The 15,482-nt window shown below is 33.8% G+C and overlaps 1 pseudogene; it reads right to left on the bottom strand.

The window, feature by feature from the left end:
- Nucleotides 1–14,141: 14,141 nt before the first annotated feature.
- Nucleotides 14,142–14,623, bottom strand: LOC107504789 (annotated as a pseudogene).
- Nucleotides 14,624–15,482: the final 859 nt, after the last annotated feature.

Raw genomic sequence — 15,482 nt, 5'->3', positions numbered from 1 at the left:
TCTAGCAATGTTCACTGATTCTCTGTGTGGTATTTAAAAGTCATGATGCAAGAAAAAAAAAGTCATGATGCCTTTTTGCTCATTCTCTGTGGTATTCACAAGTCACAATGTTGAGTTTATATTCTTTAAGTCAGTCATTCTCTTCACTCTTTTTCTGACATTATTGTCTTAGGGAGATCATTTGTTTGGTGATTAGCAGCTGCAAACACGCATTTAAAGCTTTTGAGAGAATACAGTGAAATAAGAAGACTACTGTAATTATAAGCAGGATAATTTCCAATGTCCAGAATGCACTTTGAAGCTGATTCCTAAGACCCAAATCAATCAGAATCAAGTAATGTAAAGAAAGACCCCATTGAAAAAGTCACTTTCTTAAATTAAGTAGTTTATTTAATTATCTTATGTAGCTAAGTCACAACTTTTCCAGAAGTGTTGATCCAGGTGCAGCAAGGGTTGTTGGCCATAGCACAAACTCCTCTTTGCTCTGCTAAAGGATAATCAAGGGTTATCTTATTATAAAGAACTTAGGCCAGAAAATCTAAGGATTTTTGTTGAGTAGCTGTTGCTTTAGCAGCAGATCCTGAGATGTTCCTGATTATAGCCTCATTAGTGCTTTTTATAAGAAGCGAAAACATTATTTAAAATGTTCCAGGGCCCTTTGAAAAATTTCAAAGTTTGAGCTTAAAAACTTTAAGATTTTATTTTGGAGAATTTGTCAAAAATATTAAAGGGTTTTAACATTTGACTAAAAGTATCACAAATAATTATGAAATAATGCTCAATTATCCATTTAAGAAAAAAGATAAAATATTTTAAAAATAAATACAAAAGTATATATTGTTGTGAGTAAAATTTAGCTATTTTAATATTGAGAAGACTCATTTTTTAAGTAATAAAATACTTGACTAAGAAAACATAAAGCACAGAAAATTATTTTTGTAAGACAAAATCTTTGCTTTTTAGGAATATTACTTAAAGAAAAAAGAAAAGAAAACTTCAAAAACTCTTATTATCAAAAGCAGACCAATAGTCAAATAACAATTTGTCCTTTTAGAAGATAAAAAATATTGTTTATTTTATATAGCTATATTACTGATATTAAATTTTTTTAATCCTTACAATAGCAATTCAATGATAGCCAGTTTGATTACTCTCTCTGTCTCTTAAAATATTTTTATACCTTTTGTCCTTTATTCTCCTTTTTCTCATTCTGAAATAATCAGTTTACTTTAGGAAAAAAAGAAAATTTTTTCCTAACAAAAATTCATCTTTGAGATTTCCTGTCAAGATAGTGGAGTAGATAAATAATGCTGTACTTGCCTCCTCTTATGACCATATCAAAATTGCAAAACCATTATTGAGAATTGCCTGAAGTCTAGTTGAACATAAATCAGACAACCAAGGATATATAGAAGAAGCCACCTTGAGACTAGTAGGAGAAGAGGAGACAGAATAGTCTGGTCTAAAACCTGCATGTGGTGGCTTAAAAATCAGGAGGGATATCTTAGCAGTGCAGGTCCCTCCAGAGAAGCCAGCATTCACACAAGGCTACCTGGCTAGGGTTTTAGTGCTGGGAAGAAAAGTCTCCACCACTTCTGGCTGTGAAAATCAGTGAAGACTGTGGCTGAGTGAGATAAAGGGTGGCTTGATAATCAAGTGTTCCATTTAAAGGGCCCTCACAAATCTACTCACTGACAGACTCAATTGTTCTGAGTTTCAATGCTGGAGCATTGGAAAGGCACCAGGGACATATGAGAAAACACTAAATTGTCTGGCTTCAGGGTGAGGGCTGAAGGGAAAGATTTCTCCCAGATATTAGTGCTGGCAGAATCCATTACTTTTTCTTGTTGTTGAGCCCTCCTCTCACCTGATGTGTAGATGCAGCTGGCCACCATGTTGAATCTCTATCAACCTGGCTAACACTGGTCAGTTTGTCCTGTTCATTCCCTGAGACCCCACCTCACCTTACCTGGGGACCCACACAAGTCACTTCCAGTGAATTTTTCGAACAAATGGTATGTCTTTCTAATATTTCTCAAAGGTCCACAAGACTCAAACAAGCCATATCTGTCCTCAGCATGTCCTGTGCTTCCTGCTGAGAATCCCCAAGGTCAGCACTAGTGGTACCTTACTTCATTTTGTGGCTTGGCTTCTCAAGGCACTTCCAAGTTCTGTGTGGGTGGCTGCCATCTGAAGATTGCTTGGGGTCTCATGCCAGGTGGCTGCAGACATGTCATAAGCTGTAGCAGATCTTGGCCTGTGTCAGGGTCTCTCCCAGAAGGTCCCAGGGCCAGTACATCTGGTGGCCAGCTTTGGACCCAGCTTAAAAACCACCCAGGGCTGCATCCAAAAATGACACAGCCAAAGGGCACTCTGGCTAAGCACAAGAGCCCTGCTAAAGGCAATCCTGATCTGTAGGGTCAACCCTTACATAAGAGTTCCTCCACTATAGTCAACAACTAGTCCAAACAATGTATCAGCAGGAGGGGCAATCCCTCCCATTGATGAGCACATAATAACCACAGCTCAACTACAATTGGATGACACACCACACAAGGGGCACACCTGCAGTAGCAAGCTCAGGTGACCAGGAAGACTGCACCACTGTGTCCCCACAGGACACCTACTGCATAAGGGCACTCTACTAAGCTAGGGAGACTTAAGAACCCTACCTAATATATAGAAACAAACACACAGAGGTAGCCAAAATGGGGAGACAAACATGTCCCAAATAAAGAACAGAAAAAAGCTCCAGAAAAAGAACTCAATGAAATAGAGACAAGCAATCTGCCAGATGCAGAGTTCAAAACTCTTGTTATAAGGATCTTCAATGAACCTAGGGGAAGAATAGATGAAGTCAGTGAGAACTTTAACAAAGATATAGAAAACATAAAAGTTAAGACAGAAAACATAAAATAGAACAAGTCGGAGATGAAGAATACCTTAGAAGAAATTAACAGCAGATTAAACAAAGTGAAGGATTGAATCAGCAATTTAAAAGATAAGGTACCAGAAAATACCCAATCAGAACAGTAACAAGATAAAAGATTTTTTTTTAAAAAAAATGAAGCTAGTTTAAGGGGCCTCTGGGACAGCATTGAGCATACTAACATTCACATCAGAGGGATACCTAAAGGAAAAGAGAGAGAGCAAATAATTGAAAACCTATTTTAAGAAGTAATGACTGAAAACTTCCCTAACCTGGTGAAGGAAATAGACATAAAACCCCAGGAGGCACAGAGAGTCCCAGACAAGGTGAACCCGAAGAGGCCCATACCAAGACACCTTATAATTAAAATTCCAAAGCTTAAAGACAAAGATAGAATCTTAAAAACAACTAGAAAAAGTATGAAAGGGAACTCATACAAGGGAGCTCCCATATGACTATCAGCTGATTTCTCAACAAAAACTGTATGCCAGAAAGGATTGGCATGAAGTAGATAAAGTGATAAACAGTAAGGACCTACAACCAAGTTTATTCTACCCAGAAAACCTGTCATTTAGAATCAAAGGACAGTTAAAGAGCTTCCCAGGAAAGAAAATCTAATGGAATTCATGAACACCAAATTAATATTACTAGAAATTTTAGGACTTCTTTAGAAAGAAGTAGAAAAAGGAGGAGGAAGAGGAGTTGGAGGAGTTGGGAGAGACGGTCCACAACAACATGGATAGATCCAGAGGGTATTGTGCTGAGTGGAGTAAGTCACACAGAGAAAGATAAATGCCATATGATTTCACTTACACGTGGAATCTAAAAAACAAAATTTAAAAAACATACAAAACAGAAACAAATTCAAAAATACAGAGAACATTTTGGTGGTTGCCATGTGGGAGGGAGCTTTAGGGGCTGGGTGAAAAAGGTGAAAGGGTTAAGAAGTACAAATTGGCAGTTACAAAACAGTTATGGAGATGTAAAGGATACCATAAGGAATATAGTTATTAATATTATAATTACTGTATGTTGTCAAATGGGTACTAGATGTATCGAGGCGGTCACTTCATAAGTTACATAAATGTCTAATCACTATGTTGTACACCTGAAACTAATATAATATTGTATGTCAACTATAATTAAAAATTAAAACACATATTAAAAATGCACTTTTATATCTCTTAATTTTTCTTACCAAAAATACATTTTACTTATATACGGAAGTATTTTTCTTATTATATCTAGGAGTTTTAATTATGAATAGAATTTTTCACACTTAAAACCTTAATTTCTAGTGTAAATTAAAAAGAAAAAAAATATTTGTAACCTGCAAATTTATGAATACAGTTAATAATTTCCAGAAGAATATTTTTCTCATTGTAAATTTTCCAGTGGGGCGCAAAACATGTTTACTAATAGACCCAAATATTTTTAGTTCCTCTGCTAAAGCAAGCCAAAAATGGATAAACTTAGGTCCAGTTATTTATGTTTCAGTATTTTAACTTTTTTGTCACTTTTTACTTCATTTTTAAATTAAATCTATTGGGATGACATTGCTTAGTAAAATTATATGTTTCAAGTGTACAATTTTGTAATACATCATCTGTATATTGCATTATGTGTTTAACACCGAGTCAAATATTTTTTCGACACCATATGTTTGACCTTCTTTTCTCTTTTTTACCTCCTTCCCTTCTTCTTTCCCTCTGGTAACCACAAACTGTTGTCTGTGTCTACCAGTTTTTATTTGTCTGTCTTGTTTTTTGCTTTCAGTTTTATATCCTACATGTGAGAGAAATCAGGACTCATTTTTTATTAAATTTATTGAGGTAACACTGGTTAATAAAATTATATGTTTGAAAGGCACATTTCATAATACATCATTCATGTATTGCGTTATGTGTTCACCACCCAAAGTCAAACCTCCTTTTTTCATCATATATTTTATTTACCCCTTTTACTCTTATTTATGTATGGTTCTTGACTTATTCTGTGTGACTTATTTTGCTTAGCATAATAATCTCAATATCTGTTTATGTTGTCACAAAAGGCAATATTTCATTTTTTCTTATGGCAGAGTATTGTATATACATACTACATATTTTTTATCCAATTATATGTCAAGAAATGACATTATTTTTCATGTCTTGGCAATCTTGAATAATGCTGCAATAAACATAAGGGTACATATCACTTTACAAATAAATGTTTTCAAATGTTTTGGGTAGATACCCAGAAGGTGGATTGCTGGGTTATGTATTAATTCTATACATATTTTTAAAAGAAACGTCCATATTGTTTTCCATGATGGAAGTAACAATTTACATTCCCACCAGGAGTGTCTAAAGATTTCTTTTCCCCACAACCTCTCCAACACTTGTTATTTGTCTTGTTGATGATAGCCATCTAACAAGTGTGAGGAAATATCTCAATGTGGTTTTGATTTGACTTTTCTAATAACTAGTGAAGTTGAACATTGTTTCATATGTCCATTGGCTATTTGTATGTCTTCTTGGGAGAAGTATTTGTTCAAGTTCTATTCCCATTGTTTAATTGGATTGTTTTGTTGTTGCTGTTGTTGTTGTTGTTGTAGTAGTTGAGTTGTATGAGTTTTTTACATATTTTCGATAATAGCCCCGTATGGGATTTTGATATGTTGTATTTTCATTCTCATTTTTTCTTTTTTTTTATCTCTCATTTTATTTCTTTTTTGACACAATTGTTCTTTAGTAGTATGTTATTTAATCTTCACATATTTATGATTTTCCTCACTTTCCTTTTGTGCTTGATCTCCAGTTTGAAAGCACTGTGATGAGAGAATATATTTGATATGATTTCAATCTTTTATATTTGTTGAAGCTAGTTTTGTGTCTCAACACTGTGGTTTTTCCTTGAGAATATTTTATATACACAAGAAAATAATATATAATCTGGTGTTCTGGAATAAAGGATTTTAAATGTTGATTATGTTTATTTAGTATAATTTGTCATTTAAGTCCATTATTTTCATGTTTGGATAATCTATAGCTGTCAATGAGATATTTAGATCTTCTACTATAATTGTGATTTTGTCAGTTTTTCCCTTGATATTTGTATTTATCTGAAAATAATCTAGATAATTAGTAAATATTCAACATTTAACTTCTCAGTATAATTTTAAGGTTTCAAGCAACCAAAACATTTTTGAATACTTTTTTCTTTGGAAACTATTTTTAAGTGCACATTTCATAAAAACCTAATTATTGCTGGAAAATTTACCAATTTTTTTTTATCCCACTTACATTTATTTAAATCACTTGCTCCCAGCAGTTATATTTAGACTACCCACAAAAAACATTATGAGCCTTTATCCCAAGCTACTTTTGCTGACAAACATTGTAACATAGAGATAACATAAACTACTGGGCTAGTAAACCTCAGTAGAATAAAATATTTATATAAACCTTAGTAGAATAAAATATTTATTTTTAATGCTCATAACTCAAAGGGCATAATTTTTTTTCATTAAACAAACAATGTTAAACTAGATTTTATTTACTAAAGGTTTGTCTTAGATCAAATGAACTTGAAAGACATTGGGTTAGTTTCTATATTTCTAAGAGTACACTTAATTTATACAACAATTATGTGTTTTTAAGCCAATTAAAAAGAGCCCTTTACAAATTAATTATGGCAATATAATCTAGAAGTAGAAAAATATTACACATCTACAACATCTGTACACAAACATATGTAAACATACAGACAGGTAGAAACAGATATCTTATACCTATTGGGTTTTTTTGTTTTAAAATTTTAGCCATGAGACAGGTATGATAATGAAAAACACTATTTTATTTAAATAAACAAAGACAAAATCAGTTAAATCTAAATTGTGTTTCTGGCATATGGGTAAATTAAGGTTGCCCTTTGAAATTGCTTAAATGTTCCACTAATATCTGTGGAGATTTTTAAGATTTTTCATTTGCCCAGTTTCTAAACAATCTTTCTCTTTCTCTTTTTTTTCCTTCTGGTAAGAATTACCTCTCTGAGGTTTGTATTTCAAAGATATGGCCCACAGTTTCCGGAAACAAACAAACAAACAAACAAACAAACAAACAAAACACAGGTTCATTCATCATTTATATCTCAAAGGTACAAAAAAGAATGCATTTTGCTCCATGAAGGATTTTGGTATTCTAAGACCATTTTTTTTAAAGCAATACCTACATTCTTTTTAGATAAATAGGGGAGGTTTAGGGGTTTATAAAAAGGATAGGTGGACTTTAAATTAGTTCTGGAGCCACACATTGTCATGTAAAGATGTTTGTAAGACAGCTGTTTCTAATTACTCAAAGAATTGTGTTGTACTTCAAAGGACTGACATAACCATCCAACCACATTATCCTCAATTTGCTTCTGTATATTAGGAATATTTTTTTTTTATCTAACATGGAAATCAAAAGGATTCCTTATGTTATGAATTTAAAGCTTTGTATTTTAAGTGTTTTTTTCATTCCTTCTGTGTACATTTAACTTAGGCTAGAAGGATTAAAATATTTTCAATCAGGCTTTGAATATCAATCCCAAATTTGGCCAACTTCAAACCAACCACAGAGCTATTTAAAAATACTTTCAATTTTTTTGGGTCAGGTTTTGGTTAGAACAAATAGTAAATATCTCTGGTAGTACTGAACAACCCTGTAAACCCAAAAGCTATCTTCAAAGAGGGTGCAAAAAATACAATCCTTTCAAAATAAAAAAACCAGTCCCAAAAATAGCTAAAAGAAAGAAAGTTTTAGACAATTTTCCTTGGTTGTCTTAGGGAATAACATAATAGTTTACCAGAAGATCCCTGAGTCCTATCAACCCGGAGATAACTCCATATGGGGACCCTCCTTTGAGGTTAATTATGAGGCCATCTAAAAGGCCAATGACTTAACAGACTTATGTTTACAGTTTCATAGTTGCCTTAGAGTGCAAAAATTACTCAGAAAGAGGATTAATAGACTATGAATATTCAGGTAAAGAAAGATAGAGGGGAGTGTCATGAGTGTATTTTAATCCTAATCTTTTATTTTAGGTACCTATGTACCTTTAATTTTTTATCAGCTTTTTGCAGTTACTGATGTAAGTTATGTCTAAACCTGTAAATACTTTTTATGAGTTTATTTGAGCCAAGCTTATGACATATAACGGGGAGAAAGATATTAAATACTATAGAGAATAAGTTTTGCAGCTCCTTTTATGCATTTGAGCTTAGGATGGAATATAAGAAATATTTCATGGTGGTAGGAAAAAGGACCTAAGCTTTTTCAAGGGTGGTTATGGTTTGTTTCAAAAGTGCATTAACTTAGATGCACAAAAACAACAAACAGTATTTGCTTAAGACAAAGATAAATATTTTACTAAAAAGTGATATGACTAAAGAGTGATTACCCAGCATGGCCTGCTCAATTAGAAATTTATAATCAGATCACCCTGTGAGGTTACTTTTCAAAGAATTCTTTTTTTGTCAACACGATGAATCTTTTAATGAACTTATTTTAGAATTTAGCTGCCTTTAGAGGATTTCTGAACACCTATTAAAATAAGTATTTGATTCTGTTTGGTTTGAGAGCCCTTGCTTTCAAGTGCTCTTCATAAATAATCTTATCTGACTGCAATGTTTCTCATAATAGCCATTGTCATTCTAGGTTATTTTAGTAAGATTTGGCCATTGTTCTATGTATCTACATCTTTTAGAACCACAGTTTTAAGATACAAAATAAGCAATTGTACTAGGAGTTGGCACACTCATTTCTTTGGAACTTGAGAATCCCATCTTATTTTCTTAGCTAAGTTTTGGGTATTCCTCCAGTAAACCTTTTAGATTGTGGAAGGTCTTGTGGGCTGCCTTGGACTGGGTGGATTTCTTGATGCAAGACAAACCTCTGGATGCAGCTGCCAGATGATTTTGCTAACAAAAGTGGGATTGTGCTGAGGCCCACCCACCATAAACACTCTCCTGTTCAATTGGAATAGAGGTAAGTGTTTGCCCTTTTTTTCTGTCTCTGTCTCTTTTTTTTTTTCTTTTTCTTTTTTAATCTGATCTCGAGTCTGTGAATCTTGTTCTGGAAGGATACTTGTGGTTGGTGAAATTGTTCTCCAAGAGGTAGAGAACCCCTGGGGGCTATCTGGAGCCCAAAATTTGGTACTACACTGTAAAAGCCACTGCACCTAGTTTTAGGACTTTAGACATCAGGTTTTCTTCGGATTGCGGGTGCTAGTATTACCTGGGACTATGTTTGGCCTCTGATTTCTATTTTCTGGATATTGCAGGGAGAATGTCTATGTTTGTGTGTGTCTGAATTTACCATAAGCATGCTGCTCCAGTCTAATAATGCAGTCTAAGGTCTCAATCCCTACTGGAAGTTCATTGAGCAAAGTATTGAGTAATTGGCAGACCTATCGTTATAAGCCGTTGACTAGAAATATATTAACGTATAATCGTAACACAGCTTGGCCAATGCATATATTAGATTGAATTATTATACTGTTTTTCAATTAGAGTTATTTTGTCAAAGGTTTGAGAAATGGGATGAAATACCTTATGTACAGATATTTATGAGTTTACTTGATTCAGAAGCTGACAAAAAGAGAAACAAGCTAAGATTCTAAGGGTTATGAATTCTAAAGTAATATGAAAGGAAATGGTGCTTGTTTTCAGTGAAGGAAGGTACAAAGTATGGAAATACATTTTTGAAAGAATTAGAAGAAAGTGGTTTGTCTTAAAATATAGTTGGTTATTTTTGAATGAGCAAGAAGAGACAAACTAAGAGAGACTAAGAAAGTTGTAGAAGGCTTATGAAAAGGAATCCTGAGGAAGAGAATTTTAGGTATGGTCAAGCTGAATAAGATTAAAATAAATGAAATAGAATAAGTTAACTTAAATATCTAAAGTTAGCTGATGCAAAATTAGAATTGTGATTTCTCCCTCTGCTAAATAGGACAAAGATTTTTTGGACTATTGGTCTACTACTGATATTATGAAAAAGTTTTCTACCTAGAAAACAAAGATTTTGTGTTTTACCAAAATAATTTTCTGTGTTTTATGTTGTCTTAATTGGGCTCTTGGTTACTTAAGAAAACTGAATCTCCACAATAGTAAGAACTAAATTTTACTAATAATTATATACACTTCTGTATTTATGTTTATTCTTTTATTGTTATTTTGGTTAAAATAATAATTTAATATTGTTTCAAAATAATATGATCTTCTGGTCAAGTATGTTGGACATACTTCCCAGGGTTCAGGATGAAAAAAAAAACTCTTCTTAACCTGGAAATGGCTTTAGGTTATTCCAATGAGCCCCTGGAATGCCTCAAAGATTTGTTCTCTCTTTATAGAAGAGAAAATTTTAACTAATTAGGCATATTTGATATGCTAAATTTACTTGGGAAATTCGTTAAATAAATAAGTAACTATGATGTATTTGTATGCACATATTCTAATTATTAAAGTGAATTTTCAGGAGATTATGGTCTCCAAAGTCTGCAAAGTCCTGACATATTTTCAATTGTAATTCTAGTTGGCTTCTTAAAACATTATTTTATAGAGAAAAACAAATTTCTTTGTCAACAACATTGTAATCAGATCTATAACCAAGTCATTTTAAGTTTTAGTTATTTATAGTCATTATTTTACCCTGATACTTCTGTAAATATATTTTATCTTCAGAAAGATAAAAAGGACCCTGTCATTCTAAAATACAGATCTGAGAGTAAACTTTCAGATCATACCCTTGGAATGAACAAAGATTTAAGGGCTGCTAAGGAATAACTACATTCATCAAATGCTGGCAAGTGATTAAAATAAATAAGAATTAATTATATGGCACCAAATGAACTTAGAATGATTATTTTTTATGAATTTTTGTTTAAAATATTGTTAATATTTTTAAAAAAAAATTTGTCCAGATAAAATTAAACTTGTTTCTTTTTAACTGCCTATGACTTAGCAATTTGATAAATTATACTTTTCATAAACAGAATTAGAACCTACTGATCCCTCCAGAATCCAGAAACTTTTAATAAGTATTTTTATTTTCATGACAATGTGATTATTTGCTTAAGTTCAATAAGAATCCATTCTCTTTATAACAAGACACAGTTGGAAAATGGATTTTATTACCAAGCCTTTGACTGAAATGTCATGATTGAGAGAGGCATAGAGATGACCAGACAGCTTTAAAGAATTAAGATTCATTTATGAAAGCCAGTAAAAGTCCTTGGAAATGTTGGCCTGGTACCTTAATTATATGATTCCTAGCAGTCTTTTATTGTGAGTAAAGAATGTCATTTCTTAGCAGGTGCAGAAACCTCAAGATGTTTTGGGGACTTCAAGAAGAGAGAAATTCACCCAAAACCTATAGGTATTTCAGGCATTTCTAATGGCAAATCCTTGCCTTGGCTTTTTTGGCCTTGTGAGTCCTTTTAAATTCAATCTTAAGATTCTTTATGAAAGATTCCAGCAAAGCAGAATTGAAAGTATCTATATGGTTAATTAATAGTCTTGCTTGACTTATGCAAATAAATAGGGCAAGTTTAATGAAAGGATTTGTTTTCCAAATAAATTAGTCTTTATTTGGCTGTCTTTAGTAAAAATTAAGGTTATTAGAGAAAAATATGTTTCAGTAAAAATTATAATACATTTTTATGGGTGTTAAATTCTATTGCTGTTCATTGTCTTTTGAATTTTGTTTTGTTTTCTACTTATAAATTGGACTAAATCTTGAATTCTAGTCAATATCTGCCTATGATTTTCCAAACATGTTTCCAATTTTTCTTCCATTCTTTGACTAGAAATCACTGAGATTAAAGCTATTTTTTTAAGTAATGTAAGCTAAACATAGGCAACTCAATATAAAATTCAGAAATTTTCAACAACAGCTCATGTTTAAACAATCTCAGTGACCAATACTTTGTAAGCCACAGGGAAAGTTTGCCTTAGCACCTGGCCTTATATCTAGAAATTTTGACTGACAGCTTACAGACTCAAGATCTGGTTTATAATTTGCTCTGATTAATCTTTGTTTTTCTTTTTCATAGATATATTTTATTAAATACCTGACATCATAGGATTTAACCTGTAGAGTCAGTCCTTTGGCCCGTCCTACCACTAAAGCTCTAAGATCCCAATAGATCACCTTAGAGTCTTTGACATGTGGGTCTTAAACAGAATCACTTTAGGTTACTTGTTGGTAAGGCAAGAAAGAATCCATGCAGTAGCTAATACAATATGCTACACCTACATTGACACCTCTAAGGGAGTTAAGACTCAGATGATATTTTCAATTAAACATAAGACAGTGTCATTCCTCTAACTCTCAAACTCTTCCCCTTTTTAGCAGGAAGTAGCCAGAGCAGCTGCACTGTTCCCCAGTTTCCCTAATCAGATGAAAAATTGTTTCTAATAATGCTCACGCTTAGAATGTCCTTTGCCTCAGAAAATTTTCCAGAAACTTGTGACTATGTCCTAATGCTAGCCAATCACAATCTTTATGGCTTATCATTCATTAAAGACTATTCCCATCTTTGTTCCTGGGCTACCGATGCCACAAGAAAGATCCTGTAGCCACAGGGAAGCCCTGAAGGCTCTGTGAAGCTGAACAAACCTCTTTCCTCCCCAAAACCATCATGTAGCCCATGAACAATGCCCAGATTTTCCCATTAATACCTTAAGCCAGACGGAGAATAAGAAGGCAGTGTCTTGAGGTGTTAACCTGCTGCTTTCTCAGATCACTGGTGCTCTGACAATAAAACGTGTATTCTAAATATCCCCACTTTTGTGTCGGCCTATTGGCTGAATGGTGCAGGCAGCGTGAGCCCTGGACTCCTTTGTCTTTCGGTTTCAGGTCCCTCAGAGCAAAATTAATACCTAAGAGGTATATGCCTCTCTGTTGGGGATTGTGTGATATTTTATAGTGTACCTTTTTGCATGAAAATTATCTTGAGTTTGGCATGTGACCTAGTATCAATCTAGCTCCTCTTGTGACCAACCTATCCTAGCACGGTAGTCTTAGAGTTAGGTGACGAGTGCTCTAACAGCTTTTCCAGTGCTCAATCCATGCCCATCAATTTTGCAGCTTTTGAGATATCCATTAGCAATAGCCTTTACCTCATGTGAATATTAACAGAAACCAACAGTAACTGAGGAAACACACTGTGGACACTAGTAATAACCGAAGAAATGATATTGTGTACTAGCTAAGCTAGGTGCACATAATGATCAGTTACCAAAGTGGAACCATGCAGTGAAACAGTAGACCCCCAAAGATGTGGACTGCAGACTAGCCAAGGGCTAGAGACTCAAGTTCTAGGTGGAACTATTTACCAGTTCATGCTGACTCGCTAAGTCCTTGATTAAACAAGGGTTTAGGACTGGTGCTCCTTTAGAGCCTCTTATCGATCTAGATTAAACCATTAAATCTGTACTGGAAAACCAATAAGATTAAGAGGTTTACACAGGGAAGTCAGAGTCCAGAACCAAGAGAAGAAGTTACCCAAGCCCTAGGAAATGGTGAGAAGGACAGAATTCAAAGAGTTCATGGATACTAACGTCTATACTTCTTGTTGTTCCCCAAATTCATCAGAAGTCTTTCTTTCATAATTTGTCACTGACACTGTAGGGGTTCAGAGTGAGTCACCGTAACTCGTGCCTTTGTGGTATAAGAATTGTATGGAGCTAACGGCAACTTCAGCCATGGACTCAAGAGAGACTTCTCCCTTACCAATAACTGCCTAAAAGAATTTGAATTAGAGGACATGTCCATAAGAAATTATCAAAGATAATGTCTTTTGACCTATCTATAAGACAGAGCAAACTGCTATTTACTAAACCTTTGTTTTTATCATCCTGCTATGATTCTTTACAGCCCCAAGGCACCTTACCTCATCCCAAGTTCACGAGGTCTTAAGTACCTCAATCCCTGTTCCTATCTCTGAACCTCTTATGCATGTGAGATTCCCATACATATCTATGTATTAAATTTGATTATTTTTTTTTCTTGATAATTTGTCTTATGTCTATTTGATTATTAAACCAGTCAGAAGAACCTTGAGGGTACAGGGATGTTTGTATTTCCTCCACATTACCAAAACTGTTAAAAAACAAATATATTTTTTAAAATATTTATTTGGGGGAGGAGATGCCTATTCAATCAGAAGATTTTTTTTTCTTTTACACCTATCATGCCATGAATTCATAGGGACTGGGTTGCAGCAGCACAGGCTCCTTTCCATTGGTTCTCACAAAGTGTGCCTCTCTGGGTGGAGCAGGCTGGTGCTTCAGTTGAACCCAGGTACTTTTCACTTTGGCTTCCTTCCTTTTTTTATCATTTTCCTTCACACATTTCAGGAAGCTGTCTTGGCTCTTAGAGTGCAATATGCTCAACACATATATTAATTCTCTTGACAAGAAATCTTATCCTTAACTTGTTTATTTACAACAATTTTAATCATATGCTGGGTAACATCATAGACTCTTCCAGTTTTGCCATGGTAACATTTGTGGGGCATTCCTTTTTGAACAGTACCCATTCCCTTGATGTCTACAACATTATCTTTCTTGTAGATTCATATCTATGTGGCCAAAGGAACGATTCCATGTTTTCTAAAAGACCTAGAAAACATATAACGGATGCCTCTCCTTTTTCCCTTCGTGTTGTTCATTTTGGAAACTGGCTGGAAGATGACGATTTTAGATAAAAGACAAAGAAAAATAAAATTTAATTGAGTAAAATTTGAGATCTTGTTTGCTTTACTCAGAGATTCATGAGTCAGGCAGCATTCATTCTTGCAGATAGAAAGGACCTCTGAGGAGCTGTACAAAATGAAAGATTTTTAAGGAAGAAAGGAGCAGGAACAATTAAATTATACTAGAAAAAAAAAGTGTACTGGTTGTGGCAAAATCACTTTCCTTTAGAGAATTACAGGGGTCTATCAAGAAGATTACCTCATTAGCACTGATCAGGTAATTCTTAATTTACTGGTTTAAGATTCTATTTTTGGTAGACACAAAACTATAATTAGATCTCAGTTTTGCGATGCAGAGCTTAGCATAAATGACTCTTTCCGGGGCCAATTGTCTTGTTTTTAACACTACAAATAGTGTATATTTTTTAAGGGAAGAAACTTAAAAAAATAATGCACAAAATAGCATTACACTACAGGAAGAAAGAAAAATCTAAATTATACATTCTAAAACATATAAAATTTGCAAAATTTTAGAAGTAGAAAATAGTTATAGGTTGAGAGTATCAAAGGAGGCTTGAAGCTGGAATTTCAATATAAGATGGATAATGGGACTGACTTGGGTAGGCTAAGAGGAATGATGGATATTCAAGGAAAAGCATAGAGGTGGTAGAAGTTTGTGCGAAGAGATCTATGAGAAGACAGGTACTGCTGTACTTGTACATTTTTGATGAGAAGTAGAAAGTAATATTCAATAGACAGCATGGTGGCAAATATTAGACAGAAGTGTCTCTATAGTAGCCTGCCTTTCTCAAGCTGGATACTTATTTCTCAAAAG

This window comes from Rousettus aegyptiacus, unplaced genomic scaffold, assembly GCF_014176215.1.
Source record: "Rousettus aegyptiacus isolate mRouAeg1 unplaced genomic scaffold, mRouAeg1.p scaffold_m13_p_9, whole genome shotgun sequence".
In the NCBI taxonomy this organism is placed as follows: domain Eukaryota; kingdom Metazoa; phylum Chordata; class Mammalia; order Chiroptera; family Pteropodidae; genus Rousettus; species Rousettus aegyptiacus.
Note: the sequence above shows the minus strand (reverse complement) of the source record. Positions and strands in the feature narration are given on the sequence as shown.